We start from the raw sequence: 12,992 nt of genomic DNA, 5'->3' as shown, positions 1-12,992 counted from the left end.
GATATTTAATTGCATAGATAATTGAAGGTGTCAGAACATGCTGAGAGCACAGTTAATAAAGTGTACAGCATCCTGAGTCTTATTAATAGAAACATAGGGTACCAGAGTGAAAGCCCTGTGTTGAACTTGCATAATACACTAGTTAGGCCTCAGATGGAGCATTGTCCCTGGTTCTGGGCACCACACTTCAGGGAGGATGTGAAGGAGAGTTTGCAGAAAAGTTCCAGGGATTACAAATTTCAGTTTTGAAGACCGAGTTAGATTTGAGAAAGCGAGAAGACAGTGGAACTGGTAGAGGTATTCAAAAATCAAGATGTGGATTTGGACAGCGTATATGTGGAGAAACTGCTCCCACTCATGAAAGGATCAAGAATGAGAGGGGACAGGTTTACAGCTATTCACGAAAAAAAACCAAAGGAAAATATTGTTGACACAGAGATAGAGTCTGGAATTCACTACCTGAGAGAGTGGTGGAGGCAGGGTCAGTCTAAGCTTTCAAGGGGAGTTAGAATGTTATCTGAATAGGAAGAAAGCATTGGGTTATGGGGAGAAGGTGGGAGAAATGGCATTGAACAACTGCTCAGTGGGAATCTGGCATGCACATGATGAGTCAACTAGCTTCTTTCATGCAGTAAGAAGCCTGTGATTTTGGTAAATCACCTCTGCACTCACTGAGTCACCTCACACCTTTCAATGTCATGTAGCAACAAGAAATGAACACAAAACTCTAGCAGTGGCCAAAACAGGCCATTGTAAATGTTAGTGATAATGGGAACTGCAGATGCTGGAGAATCCAAAATAACAAAGTGTGAAGCTGTATGAACATAGCAGGCCAAGCAGCATCTCAGGAGCACAAACGCTGACGTTTCAGGCCTAGACCCTTCATCAGTGAGCTCTCTGATGAAGGGCCTAGGCCCGAAACGTCAGCTTTTGTGCTCCTGAGATGCTGCTTGACCTGCTGTGTTCATCCAGCTTCACACTTTGTTATTTTTGTAAATGTCAAGCGTGACTCCATTCTCTTGCCTCTATAAAGCCAAGGATCCCATGTACTTTATGAAATATTTTGTCGTGATTTCATGCCACGCTCAAACACCTATACACATGGAATCCTGGGTACCTCTGTCCCTTGGCACTCTGAGGAGCTATTCCTTGCTAAGTCTGCTGTGACTGTGGCATGTCTCCTCTTCGCCTTCCCCAGTCCATCTGCAGCCTTAGATATTATCGACCACAGCCTGCCCCTCTAGCTCTCGTCCACTGTTGTCCAACTGGCTGGTGATGCTCTCATCTGGGCAGCATCGTGGCTCAGTGGTTAGCCCTGCTGCCTCACAACTCCAGGGATCTGGGTTTGATTCTACCCTTGAGTGACCGTCTGTGTGGAGTTTGCACGTTCTCCCCAAGTCTGCGTGGGTTTGCTCCGGTTTCCTCCCACAGTCCAAAGACGTGCAGGCTAGGTGAATTGGCTGTGCTAAATTTCCCATAGTATTCAGGGATGTGCAGATCAGGGAGATTGATAGGGGGATGGATCTGGGTGCAATGCTCTGTGGGTCGGTGTGGACTAGTTGGGCTGAAGGGCTTGTTTCCACTCTGTAGGGATTCTATGATGATTCATCTGGTTGCATTCTAATTGTAGAAAGATAATCACTTTCGGTGGCAAGATTTCACTGTACTTGGGTAAATGCGACAATGAATCAAATCCTGCTGCACCATTTTTTGTGATGTTCATTAATGATCTGTGCTTGCTCCCACCTTCTCATTGAGATGCTGTCACTTGCTGGTAATCTCCTAAAGCTGAAAGGCATTAATTATGTGGCCAGAAGAAGCCATTTTCGGACTAACACAGAAAGTATTTTTTAAAAAAACATTGCTGCATATTTGGAAAACAGCCAAGATTGTAGAACAAAGCAATAAACTTTGATTGTGAGGCAATTGCAGAATAAATGATTAATCAATATGACTATGAGTAAATTTTGGGTGGATAGAAAGTGTATAAATGTTTTGTAAGTAATTTAAAAATGTACATTGTAGGTCCTTTATTTGTAAAATGCTGATTTCCAGGCTTGAGATAAGGGATATTAAAACAAAACCATGAATGAGCATCTTTCGTCCCATGAGATTGGATAAAAAATAGTTGTTATTCAGGTTGTTATAAAAAAAGTCAGTTGGAAACATTCTGAGTACAGCCAACATAGCACTGTATTAGGGGGATCTGGTAGTGCGGTGGTAGTACTCCTACCTCTAAGCCAGGATGCCTGGGTTCCAGACATTCATCATAACACTTCTGTACAGGTTGATTGGAAAATGTCAATTACTGTGTGGCGAAAGTACTCATAGAGGTGAGAAGTTGTTTGTGGGTTACAGAAACCAATTGAAATTAAACAGGGATAACAGAGTGTGGGGCTGGATGAACACAGCAGGCCAAGCAGCATCTTAGGAGCACAGAAGCTGACGTTTCGGTTCGATGAAGGGCCTAGGCCTGAAACATCAGCTTCTGTTCTCCAGAGATGCTGCTTGGCCTGCTGTGTTCATCCAGCTCCACACTTTGTTATCGCGGATTCTCCAGCATCTGCGGTTCCCATTATCTCTGATCAAAATTAAACAGAGAGTTGTGTTAACTAATTATCCCAAAGGCTCATTTGAGGTCAGAAAAATGCCAGGTAAGGCGTAAAATGGAGGTAAGGAGGGGACCGGTGGTGCAGTGATAGTGTCCTTATCTCGGAGTGAGGAATCCCAGGTTTAAGTCCCAGCTGCCACTGGAGGTGTGTAATAGCATCTGTGTACACATTGATTAGAAAAATAGGTTAATTTAAAATAAAATTATAAAGCTGAGGAAGGGAGAGTACTTCTGATGCAACAGTAGTGTCCCTATCTCTGAGCCAGGAAGCCAAGGACCAAGGCTCACCTGCTCCAGAGTTCTTCACAGAAGTGTGGAATGGAAAATATATAAAATCGAGGTTTAGAGGCAGCCATTTTGTTATCCACTGGGAGAGAGAATCATATTACACATGGGTTCACTTTGATTAATTGAGGAATTGATGGAGTCATAGAACACAGAGAGACCTTTTGGCCCATCAGATCTTACCAGCCTATCTACACTAATCCCACTTTCCGGTCTTGGCCCATAGTATCGAACATTTCAAGTGCTCATCGATGTACTTTTTACAGCTGGTGAGGTTTGTTGCCTCTACTGCTGTCCCAATTGTGAAAATTTCTGTAGTTGTTAACTTGAACTTTCCTTTTTTCCCTGTTACTCGGAACTCTGTCTCCTATCATCTTAACCTGTAACATTTTGACCGCCCAATGTTAAATTAACGTTTTGAGTTGACTATCTGCAGCATATTCAGTCTTGTGTATGGTTGAGTTTCATACAAAGCCAGACAGTTCATGATTGGGAACTCGAGACTTAAAACATCAAGTTTGATAACATAAAATCAAACAAAAGATATGGGTGGCGACCACTGGGCTAGACTTTAGAATGAAACTCTGGTTGGGGCAAAAGATGAAAGAAAGTTTGTGAATTAAAAAAATTGCATGTCGGTTGATGCTAACCAATGTTATGATGAAACCTGAGATAACAAGGTGTGGAGCTGGATGAACACAGCAGGCCAAGCAGCATCAGAGGAACGGGAAGGCTGATTTTTCGGGCCTAGAGCCTTCTTCAGAAATGGGGGGAGGGGAAGGGGATTCAGAAATAAATAAGGAGAATGGGGGAGGCAGATAGAAGCTGGATAGAGAAAAAGATAGGTGGAGAGGAGACAGACAGGTCAAAGAGGCGGGGATGGAGCCAGTAAAGGTGAGTGTAGGTGGGGAGTTAGGGAGGGGATAGGTCAGCCCAGGGAGGACAGACAGGTCAAGGGGGCAGGATGAGGTTAGTAGGTAGGAGATGGGGGTGGGGCTTGAGGTGGGAGGAGGGGATAGGTGGGAGGAAGAGCAGGTTAGGGAGGTGGAGATGAGCTGGGCTGGTTTTGAGATGTGGTAGGGGGAGGGGAAATTTTGAAGTTTGTGAATTCCACATTGATACCAAGCGGAATATGAGATGCTTATCCTGCAAACTTCAGGTAGCATCGTTGTGGCACTACAGAAGGCCCAGTATGGACATGTCGTCTGAGGTGAGCAAGTTGAAACAGTTCATGACTGGGAGGTGCAGTTGTTTAGTGTGAACCGAGTGTAGGTGTTCTGCCAAGGGGTCCCCAAGCCTCCGCTTGGTTTCCCCGATGTAGAAGAGGCTACAACGTGAACAGCTGATGCAGTATACCATATGAGCATATGTGCAGGTGAACATCTGCTTGATGTGGAAAGTCTTCATGGGGCCTGGGTTGGGGGTGAGGGTGGAGGTGTGGGGCATGTGTAGCACTTCCTGCGGTTGCAGGGAAAAGTGCCAGGTGTGGTGGGGCTGGAGGGGAGTGTGGAGCAGACAAGCGAGTCACAGAGAGAGTTGTCCCTCTGGAAAGCAGATAATGGTGGGGAGGGAAAAATATCTTTGGTGGTGGGGTTGGACTGCAAATGGCAGAAGTGTCGAAGGATGATGCGTTGGATTGGAGGCTGGTGGGGTGGTACACGAGGACGAGGGGGAATCTGTTTTGGGTGTTATTGTGGGGACGGGGTGTGAGGGATGAGTTGCGGGAAATGCATCTACAGTTTCTACTATCTCTGAAACAATTTATGATGCGACCTCACATTTCTTCTTGCTATGAAGCTTAAGTTTGATGTCAAAAGCTGATATGCAGAAAGTGAAATCAAAGGGTCTATTGAGAAGTAGCAGTGAAAACATTCGGACATTATCACAGTTATTGAAAACAAAAGCTGTTTAACGCATTTTGGGCCCCAGTTTAGATCTGGTTCTGTATAATACATTTTCCTTTTTTCACAAATAGAATGTGAAAGTCACTGTGGTCCCTCTTGTATTAAAGAGAGATCAGTGGTAGTGGTTTAACCTGCGGGTCACCATATTTCAGGCAAGAGGCAAGCTTGAGAAGGAAAGTCATTTGTAGTGACCTCAGTCAGTGTAGGAACTCAGCCCACGCTTGATATTATGGGCTCTGAAATACTCAAAACTCTGAAATAACAAAACTCACACACCAAACACAGTGCAAACACAGCAGCCACGTGCTAATGACATGAGTACAATGTAAAATGCAACAGTTTTTCTGGACAGACACACCCCCAACAACTTATTCTCAAAACAACATACAGTCCAGACAGAAAGGCACTGGGTCCTGCTACTCAAGAAGCAGTAGCATGCCGTCCAAATAATTTACTCTATTTCCAAACAATTAAGCCTATCTCCCTGACTGGCCTGAACTATAGAATGTTTCAGAATACCATCTAAAAGGTATAAAAACAGGGTTCACCTGAAGACCTTTCTTGGAACTTCTCGGAACTTGGCTTGAATCATCTGAGTCCTCCTGAGGAGATCAGCATTGCAAGAGGTAGAGACCAGTTGACTGTCCACAGAGAGAGAGAGATGGAGAAACCAACTTCACAGACCCAGAGACAGAGGCACAGAGACACTGACTGTGTAATTCTACAAGAGACTCGGGAAGTATTATGACCTTAAGGGGCCAAATAAGATTAGAATTTTGTCCTTAATAACATCGGGACTGTTTTACATTGGTACTGGCTTGTGTTCATATTGATTTGAAAGCTTCGGTACTGTGGGACAGCTGGGCAAATCATTCATAACACTCTGGCCAGAGTACTGTAACTTGTTTAAATAGGAACCTAAGAGATAACGCCTCTCTCAATCGATGCTGGCCTCATTCTACCCTCTCGCCTGAGCTGCGTGTGGACAACACACATCACTGTCTTTAAACCTCGGTGAAGACAGGCAAAACATTGGCAATTTGGGATTACCATACCCTGGCAATGTATCATAGCACATACCTAGCATGGCTGATACCTCCTGTTACTTTTATTTAATTTCAAAAATATACTTTATTCATAAAAAAATTATCGATACATACACATTTACTAAAGCAGTTTGGGTCTAAACAACAGCGTATGAAGAAAACAGAACAAAGATTGGAGTTGGACTCTATTAAACAACAAACAAACCAAAGGCATTTGAGATAATAGGAACTGGCAATGCTGGAGAATCCGCTATAACAAGGTGTAGAGCTGGAGGAACACAGCAGGCCAAGCAGCATCTTAGGAGCAGGAAGGCTGGCGTTTCGGGCCTAGACCCTTGATATCACGGATTCTCCAGCATCTGCAGTTCCTGTTATCTCAAATGCCTTTGGTTTGTTTGTTTGTTTAATAGAGTCAAACTCCAATGTTTCTTCTGTTTTCTTCATACGCTGTTGTTTAGAACCAAACTGCTTTAGCAAATGTGTATGTATAGATAACTTTTTATGAATAAAGTGTATTGATTGAGAGAAGTGTTATCTCTAAGGTTCCTATTTAAACAAGTTACAGTACTCTGGCCAGAGTGTTATGAATGATTTGCCCAGCTGTCCCACAGTACCGAAGCTTTCAAATCAATATGAACACAAGCCAGTACCAGTGTAAAACAGTCCCGATGTTATTAAGGTCTAAGTTCTAACCTTATTGGGCCCCTTAAGGTTACAATACATCCTGAGAAATTTCTGATGAAGGGTCTAGGCCCGAAACGTCAGCTTTCCTGCTCCTCTGATGCTGCTTGGCCTGCTGTGTTCATCCAGCTCTACACCTTGTTAAACTAAAGGCATTTGTCACTTGTACAAGATTATATGTACATGCATCTGACACTCAGGGAGGGTCCGGTAACTGAACAGACCCCCATTTACCTTCAACAGGAAGGTGTCACATGGTGGTCTTTCCCCACTGCACCTCTGCAGCAGCTGCCCCAAGATTTAGTGCATCCCTCAGCATGTAGCCGTCGACCTCTGCAAGTTTGCAACATTCACTTGGGGTCAACTCCTTGCTCTGGAAGACCAACAATACTTCCTGGTATATGCGACCACCACTTCCTTGCTATGGTCACTGGTTAATCATCTGCTTAGCTGTTCTTAGTCACATCCCATCCCTACCACCCTCTCTGAGTCACTGATGCCTCATTTCACACCAACATTTTGTGACTGTCCATTGCAGGACTGCAATAGATGGGCAAACATTTGAACATTAACAAAGATGAGCTTTTCTTTCAAGTCATCAGAAACCAATACAATCAAAATGAATAGAGGCCACAGTTTGAGCTGCAACACAAACACACAATCCATAAGTGGCACAATGACCAATGACTGTTTGAGGTTATTTTTCAATCTCCTTCTTGAAAACATTCAACATTCTGGCTTCAGCTGCTTTCTGTGGAAGAGAATTCCACGAGGAGAAATATCCTCACCCAGAAAGAAGGAGATAGATATATCCCTGAGAGGTACTCCATTCGTATCATATCCTGGTGTGGTGTGCCCTGAATAATTGGAGCTGGCAATCAGAGAATGTGCTGATAAAATGGGTGAACAGGAACAGTCTTCCAAGGAGGAGGAGGACACTGCAGAAGACAGACATTTTCCTTGTGCATGAGAGAGCTCAGCTGCTATGGGTTCGATAAGTTGGACAGGACCTGACTTTGATACCCAGTTCCAGTAGATGAGGGCCAGGTAAAGTAACCTCAAATAGTCATTGGTCATCGTGCCAATTATGAGAATTCTATAGGCTCCCCACTCTCTGGGTGAGAACATTTCTTTTCGTAGAATTCTCTGCCACAGAAAGTAGCTGAAACCAAAACATTGGTTTAGACTAATATAGGCCAAACACAGGAAAATGGGACTATTTAGCCTGGGAATCTTGGTTGGCATGAATGTGTTGGACCGTCTGTTTCCATGTAAGATGACTATGATTATAATGAGTTAGAGTTAGGTCTTAGGGCTAAAGAGATGGGAGTGATAATGAATAGTGGAAACAGGGGACGGAGTTGGATGATTAGCGGCGATCATATTGAATGGAGGAGCAGGGTTCAAACAGTCTTCCTATTTATTATGTTCCAGCAGAAATGATAGCCGTTGAATGTTGACTTAAATGATAAAATGTGATAACCAAGACAACAGAGTCATGCTCAAGTGTTAAACCATAGATTGTATCACCTTTGTGTGACTATTCGCAATATATTTCACCCTATAACCGTAGCAGGAGAGAGAAAAAAGTTCAAAGCAGTTTTACAAAGCAATTTCTGAAGGAAAGCACGCCTGAAGATTTGAAGTGCCTTCGGATGTCCAGCTGCAACAATTGACCCCAAGAGGCACATTGGCAGCAACACTGTGGGATCCTGGGTATCAGTGAAGGAGCCTTTGAAGAAAGGGCACTCTACATCGCCACCTACTGCCAGGGAGTCAAATGACAACAGCAGTTCATTGAGGCCCGAGGGTAAGAAATTCCTCATTTGTCATGTTACCACTGTGACAGATTGGTTCATTCTTCCGAGGATTGTCAGAATAAATCATCACAGATATGGTTGTGATTGCAGTAGAGTTACATATAGGCCAGACCAGTTAATCATGGCAGATTTCCTTCCCTGAAGGACATTAATGAATCAGATATTTTTATGACAATGCATGGTAGTTTCACAATCCCCATCAGTGAGAATAGGTTTCAACTCTGGATGTTTTATTCATTAGGTAAATGCCAGCAGCTTTCCTGGTGGGATTTGAACTTATGCCCACCACATCCCCAGTGCAGTAGTCTCTGGATTATTAGTCGGGGAATGTTAACACCATACCATCATCTCCCTGGCATTAGCCGAAGGTGCTGGATGGGGATAGAGACTTCACAGCATCAGGAGTGAACGCTGAGACCACCTACCTTATTATGTAGCAGTGTGTCACTACCTCCACTCTATTCGTGGAATAGGACATAGCCACAGGAATGGTCACTGAGGAGTCTGGGACAGGTCAGATGCTAGTGGGGGACGACTTTGTAGGGGGACCAGTCAGGGCATACCCTGTGTCCCCAGGTTGATGCAAGATAAGGTTTTATTCACATTTGCCTTTTCTACAAGCTCAGCAAGTCTGGCAGCTTCTGTGAAAGAAAGAATAGAGTTAACGTTTCAAGTCTGGTGAACCTTCCTCAGAACAGAAACAAGGACTTGTCATGCTGGGGGCATTCCAGAGGACAATGAAGAGTCTCTATGTTGTTATGGGGCGGGGGTCATTTGTAAGCAGGACATCAGAAAGCTTGTCCAAGGAGGAAGAATTTACAGCAATCAGAGAACCCTGTAGTCACCAGGAGCAAGAATAGCCTTTTAGCCCAAATTCTTCAATATTTAAATTGAAATTCCAGGACCCAGCTCCATCGAATTTGAACTCTCAACCCCTTGGTTTTAAAGTGGCCTCTTAGTCCTTTGTCAAATAACTTTACCACAACGCCACACTGCATTGCCAAGAGGATGCAGTGCAGCTGGAGGTGACTCATCCATTCAAACAGAAGGCAAGACTTCGGAAGAGAAAATAATTCAGAAATCATCAACAGCAAGACGACCTAACGGAAATTAAATGAAAGATTGTTGGAAAGTTGTAATCAGATATGAGACAGATCAAGGCAACTTCTTTTAAGAAGGAGAGCTGGAGATGGGGTTCAGTGTCTGTGTGTGTGTGGGGGGCGAGTTGGATGGGGTTCAGTGTCTGTATGTGAGGGGGGGAGTTGGATGGGGCTCAGTGTCTGTGTGTGTGGGGGGAGTTTGATGGGGTTCAGTGTCTGTGTGTGTGTGAGGGGGGAGTTGTATGGGGTTCAGTGTCTGTGTGTGTGAGGGGAGTTGGATGGGATTTTGTCTGTGTGTGAGGGGGGGAGTTTGATGGGGTTCAGTGTCTGTGTGTGTGAGGGGGGAGATGGATGGGGTTCAGTGTCTGTGTGTGAGGGGGGGAGTTTGACGGGGTTCGGTGTCTGTGTGTGGGGGGAGTTGGATGGGGTTCAGTGTCTGTGTGTGTGGGGGGGAGTTGGATGGGGTTCAGTGTCTGTGAGTGTGTGAGGGGGTAGTTGGATGGGGTTCAGTGTCTGTGTGTGAGGGGGGAGTCAGAGAGGAGTTGAATGGGGTGAATTGTTTTTATGAACAGCATCCAGAGCGCACTGGAGATATGGGAATAACTAATGAGGTAATTCCAGGTCAGTCATTTTGGTTATTAATGGAAATGTCATGTGGAGTTTCCTGTTTTAAAAAATGTTACAAGCAAAAATTTTACAATATAAAAGTGAATGAAATGACCTCTCTTTTCTGGGGAGCACGTGCTGTGACCTCCAGGACTGACCTCCAATCCTTCACCTTTGACCTTCCCAATTATTGCCTTGTTGAATTTGTTTACCGCTAAAGGAAGAATATTGTTCACACTAACAATTATTCATGTGAGAGAAAGGCCCTGAAGGTTCAGTAGTTTTGGAATCTATGTGCATTTTGACAGTGGTTAAATGGGGGATCATGAATGAAGTGATAAAACAATGTTTTTAGAAAACAAAGTATAGAACTGGATGAACACAGCAGGCCAAGCAGCATCAGAGGAGCAGGAAGGCTGACGTTTCAGGCCTAGACCCTTCTTCAGATGAAGGCCTTTCTGAAGAAGGGTCTAGGCCCGAAATGCCAGCCTTCCTGCTCCTCTGATGCTGCTTGGCCTGCTGTGTTCATCCAGCTCCACACCTTGTTATCTCAGATTCTCAATCGTCTGCAGATGCTAATGTCTCTGAAACAATGGTTTTACTCAGCCTTATGTGAGTGTGGTTAATTGCAGCTCTGACATTCTCACACACACCTCTCACAGTATCCCAATCCAGAGGTGAATGTCTGACCCCAAAATCTACCCACATTCCTTCTTTGTAGTACGACAATGTTGTGCGCCTTTGTTCTTGCTGCAGTCCTGCCATCCCTTTACTCCAGTCTAAAAGTTCTTCCCCAATGTTCTCCTCTCTAGACTGCCAGTTTCTACCCAACATGAACTTCATCTTGTTGGTAATGCTGTTGTTTATATCCCATCTGTTGCAATACCCACAGGGGAACATATAATGAGTCTTTTGGAATACCATTGGTCTCCCTGCTATCGAAAAGATGTTGTGCAACTTGAAAAGGTACAGAAATGATTTACAAGGATGTTGCCAGGACTGGAGGGCTTTAGCTATAGGGAGAAGCTGAATAGGCTGGGGTTATTTTCCCCATAGCCGGAGGCTGGGGGTGGCGTGGTTGACCTTGTAGAAGTTTGTAGAATCATGACAGGCCTGGATAAGGAGAATAGCCAAGGTCTTTTTCCCAGGGTAGACAAGTGCAAAACTACAGGGCATATGTTTAGGGTGAGAGGGGAAAGATTTTAAAAGGGCCTAAGGGCCAACTTTGTTAGTCAGAGGGTGGTGTGTGTATGGAATGAGCTGCCAGAGGAAGTGGTGGAGGCTGGTACAATTACAACATTTAAAAGGCACCTGGATGGGTATATGAATAGGAAGGTTTTAAAAGGGTATAGGCCGAATGCTGGCAAATGGGATTAGGTTAATTTAGGCCATCTGGTCAGCATGGATGAGTTGGACTGAAGGGCCTGTTTCCGCGCTGTACACCTCTCTTGGTTTCCTATGGAAACCTCAGCCAAGTAGAGTCTCTGTCCCTGTTTCCTGCAGCAAAACCTCAAGCCTCATGAAAGGGGAGCCGACTGGAAGTGCCTTATCTAAACCTGTCATAATCTTGCACTGTGCACCTCTATCTGATCCCCCCCCCCGACCCAGTCAGCCTCCATTGTTCCATGGTGAACAACTTCAACTTCTCCAATCTGATGTTGTTCTCTCAGCCAGCAGGGAGCATCACCCCCGGGACTGTTGAGAAACTCGAGAGTGGAAAGGAGAGAGAGCAATCTTCTCTGTCTTATGATGATGTAAACCTGAAATTAAAAATAAGACCGGAAATGCTGGAGACATTCTGCAGGTCTTGCGGCATCTGCAGGCCGTTAACTGGTATGACTCATTTCTGAAATTGTGCAGGGCTGGGAAGCAAATAGTTTTACTCTGGAGGCAACGGGGAAGGGGGAGCGAGTGGAACCGTCTGCCCAGAGCCAAAGACAAAGGGAGTTTTAACGGTGCTACGGGGAAACAGAGATGTGAAAGTGGGTAAATGAAAGTGTGACAAGGAGAAAATGAGCCCACGCTGTTGAGATCAAAGCCAACAAAACACAAACAAGAGATAATGGGAACTGCAGATGCTGGAGATTCCAAGATAATAAAATGTGAGGCTGGATGAACACAGCAGGCCAAGCAGCAATGATGCCACCCGAAGGTTGCAGGAACAGCAACTCATATTCCGCCTGGGAACCCTGCAGCCATATGGTATCAATGTGGACTTCACCAGTTTCAAAATCTCCCCTTCCCCCACTGCATCCCTAAACCAGCCCAGTTCATCCCCTCCCCCCACTGCACCACACAACCAGCCCAGCTCTTCCCCCCCACCCACTGCATCCCAAAACCAGTCCAACCTGTCTCTGCCTCCCTAACCGGTTCTTCCTCTCACCCATCCCTTCCTCCCACCCCAAGCCGCACCCCCAGCTACCTACTAACCTCATCCCACCTCCTTGACCTGTCCGTCTTCCCTGGACTGACCTATCCCCTCCCTACCTCCCCACCCACACCTTCTCCACCTATCTTCTTTACTCTCCATCTTCGGTCCGCCTCCCCCTCTCTCCCTATTTATTCCAGTTCCCTCCCCCCATCCCCCTCTCTGATGAAGGGTCTAGGCCCGAAACGTCAGCTTTTGTGCTCCTGAGATGCTGCTTGGCCTGCTGTGTTCATCCAGCCTCACATTTTATTATCTTGAAAACACAAACAAGACATTGTTGCAGTACGGGAGAGGGGGTGCAGAGGATATCAGGAAAATGGAGCATAGACGTCACGCTCTGAAGTTGTGGAGTTCAATATTCAGTAGCCCGAAGGATGAAGATGACTCGTTAATGTCAGATCGGCCTGACATGTACAAATTCTTTTGGGACGTGCACAATATCTTGGGAAGAGCACATCGCCAAAGTTAGGCAGAAACTAGCCTGTTGGAAGCACCCTCTCCATTGCGGGGA

The sequence above is a fragment of the Stegostoma tigrinum genome, chromosome 34 (assembly GCF_030684315.1).
Source record: "Stegostoma tigrinum isolate sSteTig4 chromosome 34, sSteTig4.hap1, whole genome shotgun sequence".
Taxonomy (NCBI): Eukaryota; Metazoa; Chordata; class Chondrichthyes; order Orectolobiformes; family Stegostomatidae; genus Stegostoma; species Stegostoma tigrinum.
This window is presented reverse-complemented; position numbering follows the sequence as displayed.